At 37.1% G+C, this 6830-nt stretch overlaps 1 pseudogene; it reads right to left on the bottom strand.

The window, feature by feature from the left end:
• Nucleotides 1-3838: 3838 nt before the first annotated feature.
• LOC124231521 (40S ribosomal protein SA-like) lies at nucleotides 3839-4812 on the bottom strand (annotated as a pseudogene).
• Between the last annotated feature and the right edge of the window lie 2018 nt (nucleotides 4813-6830).

Raw genomic sequence — 6830 nt, 5'->3', positions numbered from 1 at the left:
GAGGGAAAATATGTTTAGGGAATATTTGAAAGGAATTCATAATAGCCTCCATAACTAAATGATAAGGAAGCAAAAACTAGAACTACATATTTCTTTACTAGACATCTCCAATTTATAAATAAACTGTGTTACAGAATTTTATGTATTCATTGATTGTTTTACTTGGAATGCATTTTCCATACAGGAATATTTTAAATAAAGTCTGTCTTCCTAAAACAGTCAGAAAGCCTTCTCATGTATCTTAAAACAAGACTACTAATGATATATTTTAACCAAAATTAACTCCTCATTTACACATTATCCAGGAATGCATTCTGAATTCCACATGGAATTCTAAAATGCCTTCAGGCAACAGAAATGAGGATGCTCCAATGCAATGCTGTCCAGTAGAACTTTCTCTGTGGATAGAAATATTCTATAAGATCCACATGTGCCTGGCTATTGAGCACTTGGAATGTGGCCAGTATAAAGAAAAACAGAATTGTTCATTTTATATAATAGCCACATGTGGCTAATGTCTACCCTATTAGACAGTACACATCTAACTCATGTTACTAAGGCTATGCTACAAAGCGCATATTGGAGCGTAGGGCAGAGGGGTAGATTACCCCCATTTGTTCACCATGATGGTGCGAAAGTGTATTATGGCTTTAGGCATTTTACAAACTCACTGTCTACAAACAAATCAGCACTGTCAAACCACTGTCCTTTTCTGCTTTGCATTCTCTTTTTCCCAGCCCTGGTAAAGACCTACTCTGTCTTCAAGATCCAATTCCAATGTTTTCTTTGTAATGTTCCATTAGACTCACTCACTCTGCTCTTTGCATATATAGAAATGAAAACCTATACCAGAGAATGTCCTACATCTGTAACCTTTTTAAAAAGATGTTCATCAAACCAACTTCGTCTTATGCAAATTTTATTCTTCAACATTGCCACCGTTTCTAGTATTACTAGTGATTAATGACTATGTGAATGAATGAAAGTATCAAACTTAGAGACTTCTCTCAAAGAGTTTATAATAGAGATAAGCATAGACACAAATATTTTTCCATATTCTCTCTATGATCTGTCCACAGAGATTTTTTAGACATACTCCTAAGGTCATAAAGTGACCTATTGTATGCAACCCTGTAAGAAGGAAGGAGAAAATCCATATCTGCTGAGGACAATTTAAAATATGTAGAAAATATTAATTAAATGTTGGTTAATTCTTCTTTCTGAGGACAAGGGGCTCTATGAGTAAATTATCTTATTTTACCCAGCTGGACTGAAGATTTATTGCTATTTTCTTCAAAAAAGTTTGCCTTGGCATAATTTCATTCTTTTCCACTTTCATATTATTAATTGTTCTGAAATTTAATATAATTTATTAAATTGATCTTTGTGTAGAGCATAGTACCAGATTGAGTAGATGCTAATTATCTGAGGAGTGAGGAAGACATGAATACTCACTGTTTCAATATCAGATGCATTATGACATCAAGGTTGGAGTAGAAACAAGAATGAGTTCTTAAGGGGGAAATATGATCACGTGTTAGAAGATGGTTTACAAGTTCCTAACACTCTCTATATTATTTAGATTATATTTCACAATGAGACCAGGTTTGCAGTAGATAATTAACTATGTGAAGACCACATTAAAGATTCAGATAATAAAATATTAACATAAAATATACATTATTAATATGCCATACATATTCTGTGAGTGAATTCTGAGTATAGGGATATGTATTTACTAATTTCCCTTGGAAATTAATGTGCAAAAGAACAACCACTCTAACCTTGCCTCAGATAGGACCACCTCCTGGGAGGAATTTGATTAATGGGAGCAGTCATGAAAGGTATTATGCTTTGATTAACGTACTTTAATTTTTCCAAAAAAAGTCAAAGAGGACCTTTTTCACACATTCAACAATAAAATGATTATATTCTCTGAAATGTCTCAATTTTTTAGTTTTGAAATTTTTTGGTGCAAAAATTTCTGTAAATATAACCTGGGAGAAGAATCTATATTTGAGTAAAGCTTCACTAGTTGATAGCTATTTTATTTGTAAAGAGGTTTAAATAATATAATATTTATTCTGCAAAAAGACTCCTTTATTAAAGGAAATCAACAATTTAAATATCAATAGCAGGAAAATATGTGATTATTTCATATTTGTTGTCTTTCCCTATTTTTGTGTTAATGAGTTTGTATTGCACTCTTCCTGGAGTTGATGTGACTTTTGAAAAGTTATTTATCCACAACTTAAACTTAGGAGTATGTCCTTTTGGTTGGCCAAAATAAATTTTCTCAATTTTATCAGTAGCCTTTATCTTGTTACGTGGCTTTGGATGGCATTTCTCTTTCTAATCAAAAGTATTCTATTGCTCACTAATTACTCTAGTTTATTCAAAAGATATTAACTGAGTCCATACTATGTGCCAGGAATGACACTGATTATTGGTATATAGTGGTTCCTCCTTTCATTGATATTATATTCTAGAAGTGACTGACATTAAATCAACATGCAGGTAATATGTAATTAATAATTGTGACAGAAGGAAAAGAAAGATAGGGATAATTTAGATTGATGAAGGGCTTATCAGGGAAGGCTACTCTAAGGAAATGATGTATGAGCTGAGATATAAAGAATTAGTAGCAACCAATTAACAGCAGTATCTGTGGAGGGCAAGGGTGATGTGTGTTAGGTGGTGGGTGTGAGAGAACAGCAGAGGAAACAACAAGTCTAAAAGCCCCTTTGGTAAGACAAATCTTCTCATATTTGAAGAACTCTCAGAGGCCAGAGACTGAAATATCATGAATGACAAGATGAATTAGAAGAAGCATCTACTAGAACATCCAAGATCACATAGACCATCGGAAAGGATTTGATCTTTGACTGAAAAGTGAAAGAATGCCACCTAAGAGTTTTGAAGCAAGTTGTTCATAGTTTTAAAAATGACAATTCTGTCTATTTAGCGGAGGATGGCAAGAGTTCAGAATATTGCCTTAGTATAGGTTAGAGACACTGTTGTCTTGGACTATAGTGTGGCAGCAGAGATAGAGAAAATAAATGGATTCAAGATACGCATGGTTGTATGTGAGAGATGAGAACAAGAAAGTTTTAAAATGAGTACCAGTGTTCTGGCTTGCACATGGCTTTGGCTGGAGGTGACATTTACAGAAATAGAAAAGACTAGCAAGTGCAGGTTTGAGGAAGTTGTTCGGACCTGAATAGATATAGCTAGAGTTTAGGACATGCCAAGTTTGAGATATCTATGAAACACAAAAGTAGATCCCTCAAGTAGACCACTGCATATGAAAGTGTGAAGCTCAGAGGAGAGTGTGGGGTGGATATAAAAATATGTGAGTCTTTGCATATGGATGATGATGATGATGATGACAACGATTATAGCAAACAGAGCGCACACCTTTTTCCAACCACTATTTGAAGCACTTTACACATATTATCTCATTTAACACTCAAAAACACTTATGAAGTAATTACTGTTATCCTCATTTTAAAGGTGGAAAATGAAGCTTGAAAATCACCAGGTAGGAAGTGCAGAGATAGGGTTAGAAGCACGGTGGTCTGGATCCAGAGTCCATCCTCCCATCTACTATACTCTGCTGTCCTTCAAAAAAGCCTAGATATACTCACTCCATCTTTATACCAAGATATAGCTTTGATTTTCCATCAGAGAAAGTTAGGTGTTCAGAAAATGATAAAAAGTAGAAATTATTCCCTACTCTCTTCTGATTTGAGGATGATTTTCTTTAAAGAAACCATTTATTTTCCATCAACCTCATTTCCATTTCCTGTTCAAGAGTCTGTGGAAGGACAGCTTCAGATCATTCAGTGGTTGTGCCTCTTCATTCAGTGGTCTGAGCAGTGGGAGCTACAGAGCAGTGTTCACTGGGGGGTTGAGCACCCCAATCTTCAGTAGGGAACTGCTGGATAGACACAGAGGGACCTGCACACCTTCAGACCAGCCTGCGACCTTGGGTTGACCAGCAGTAAATCTGAGAGCTGGAGTGGTCCATTCACCCTGAAATTCCTCCTCCGTCACAGACTTTTCAGCAGCAGGCTGCTCTTCCTTTTCCATCTCCTCAGGATCTCTGTAGAAGCAGACGTCAGGCATGACCTCCCTTGGGTATTCTTGGGAGATGACGCCATGCATGCACAGAACTTCCCAGGCCAGCGTCCAGCACATCAGATTCCCTGAGTGAGCGCCCTTGTTGTTGCTTGGGATGGCAATGTCTTACAGAGGAGAGTCTGTGTTACACAGAGAAAGCATAAACAGGTTAACGGAAGATGCCTCTGTGGGTGGCTGGTGGTCAGCCCTGGGATCAGTGACCATCGGAAGCCTCAGCTCCCAGAAGGCTGCCTGGTTTTGATTAGTGAAGATTCCAGGAGTGAAGCAGCCAACAAGAGGAGGGGCTCCAGTGGCAGCAGCAAACTTCAACACGGCTCGCTGGCCAGTATTCCTGGAGGATATGACATCAACATCAGCTGAGTGTTTAACGGCAACAATAGCATGAGCTACCAGCAGAAGCTTCTCCCAGATTCTCTTTACATTTATGATGTAGATTCCATCACTTTGCCTTTTGTAGATGTACTGCTCCATTTGGAAGTCAAAGTTGGCGCCACCTAAGGGGGTTCCTGCTGCAAGGACATCATCCTCCTTCATTTGCAGGACATTGAGGGCTCCAAATATTGTGAAAGTTTCCCTTTCAGTGATGACGGGAACCCAGAACAACTCTGTATGGACCCTCTCTGGGTAGCTTGAAAAGGCTGAGAATATGATTTTATTCCCAATCCTCATGTTTACAGTGGAATTGATTCCAATAAAGTACAAAGTGAGAGAAGATACTCAGAACTGATCCCTGGTGAATTCCAAGCTACAGTTTGCTAGAGAGGAGAAATTGGCCATAAGATGGAAAAGATAGCCAGAGACATAAGAAAAGAAGGAGAATGTTGAATCACACAAGCCAAGAGCCAAGGGAAAGAGAGCTACAAAAGAGAGGAAAGAGTCAACTGCGTCCACTGCTGTTCAGAGACCTAGTTAGGTTTATTATAGAATACAAGTTCCTCATGAATAGGCAGTGATTGAGGGAAAGAATGTTAGAATAGCCATGGACAGTTATGATCTTGGTCTAATCCCAGCCCTGACATTTCCTAGATGAGAAACATTGGGCAGGCCCCCTAATCTCTCTAGATCTCAGATTCCGATTCTATAGAGTAAATATGGACAAGATAGTCTCCATGGGTCCTTCCGTCTCCTGAATGCTCTTTTATTATTTATGGTTTATCAACATTTTACAATAATGGAAAGTTTGTTCTTTTCTGGTTAAAAGGCCTCTTTCTCAGCAAACATTATATTGTTGCTCACATTCACAAAATGACTTGCAATAGACAGCACACTACCAGTGTGGGAAGTTAGCTTACACACAGATGTCATGCAAAAAGTCTTTTTTATTGGTGGTGGAAGTTATCTGAAGATTAGATCACAATAGAATAGTTTCAAATTTCTGAATGGGACATGGCTTTCTTTTTATTCTAATGTATAGTCTCTACTATCAACACAAAAAATATTTATACACAAGGGAGCTTAGAAGATTCTCAAGTGCCTGGCTCTCATTTTAAAAAGTTGTTCAATTTGGCAAGTTCCTCATGTACTTGTGTGTTTGACCTTGGCATGTGAGCAGACATGTAAATACTGCGTTTGCTGAACAATGTGTACTTATCTGCAATTCCAAATGGCAGTCACATTTAATCCTATCCTTCTGTCTTCCTAAATCTTCACTTACTCTTTTATTAATACACTGGAATGATGAAAACAAAAGAAGATCATCTTATTCTTTGCAGGTATGTGGATGATTGGTTGCCATTGGAGAAAGTGAGGACAAATTACGTGACTCAATAAAATTGGAAGGGTACCATCTTTCTTCCTATGTGGAGAATTGTTCTGCCTTTTAAAAGTAAGTGGGTTCAATATATTGAGTTATGACTAGTGAGTATGATATCTCTAGTTATGAAGATTCTGACTTACAGGGCAAAGTAGTGCTATGCTATAGGACTAGCTAGATATAAAGTTCAAAGCAGCCATTAGGGTCTCTGTTAACACACTGAAACAGTTTTGTAAATTTTACCTACAAATATAGAAGTCTCAATGCTGCGATTATGAGTCAAATGGATTTAAGTTTAACTTCCTGGATCTAACATATGTTAGTCACGTGATCTTTGCCAGGACACTTGGCTTCTTCAAGTATCAGTACTGCCATCATTAAAACTGGAATAACATTAATACCTACCTCATAGGCCTGTTGAGACAAGTAAACAAGGTATTGTACATAAAATTCTAAATACAGTGCTGTGCAGATAGTAAGTAGTCAGTCGTTGGTAGCTATTTTCATTATCATTTTGCTATTGCTATTTTTATAGCTGTCCCAACGATGCAGAGTGATGTTATGAGGAATGAGCAACTAGAATATGAAAGTGACACTAATTAGATACATTACAGATGACAGATCAGAATTTGATATAGCCTGATGTCAAGAGCAGGGAACCAGGGATTGATGTCTTGCCACATTGTTCTTTCATTTTTATAAGATTTTGATACAGTGCCTAAATGTTGTATTATCTGTAACAAGGATTTCACCTATTTTTATCTTCTATTTTATGTCCGAAGTGACATGATTTTCCAGAGATTCTTGATTTGTACTTCTTTATGTGGCTTGAATTAGATGTTTTAAGGTATTAAATATAAAAGAATAGACCATTGAGTAATATTTTCTCACTTCCCATTTGCTGGGAAAGATTCACCCTGAGCTAACATCTGTT

Source organism: Equus quagga, chromosome 21 (genome assembly GCF_021613505.1).
Source record: "Equus quagga isolate Etosha38 chromosome 21, UCLA_HA_Equagga_1.0, whole genome shotgun sequence".
NCBI lineage: Eukaryota > Metazoa > Chordata > Mammalia > Perissodactyla > Equidae > Equus > Equus quagga.
Note: the sequence above shows the minus strand (reverse complement) of the source record. Positions and strands in the feature narration are given on the sequence as shown.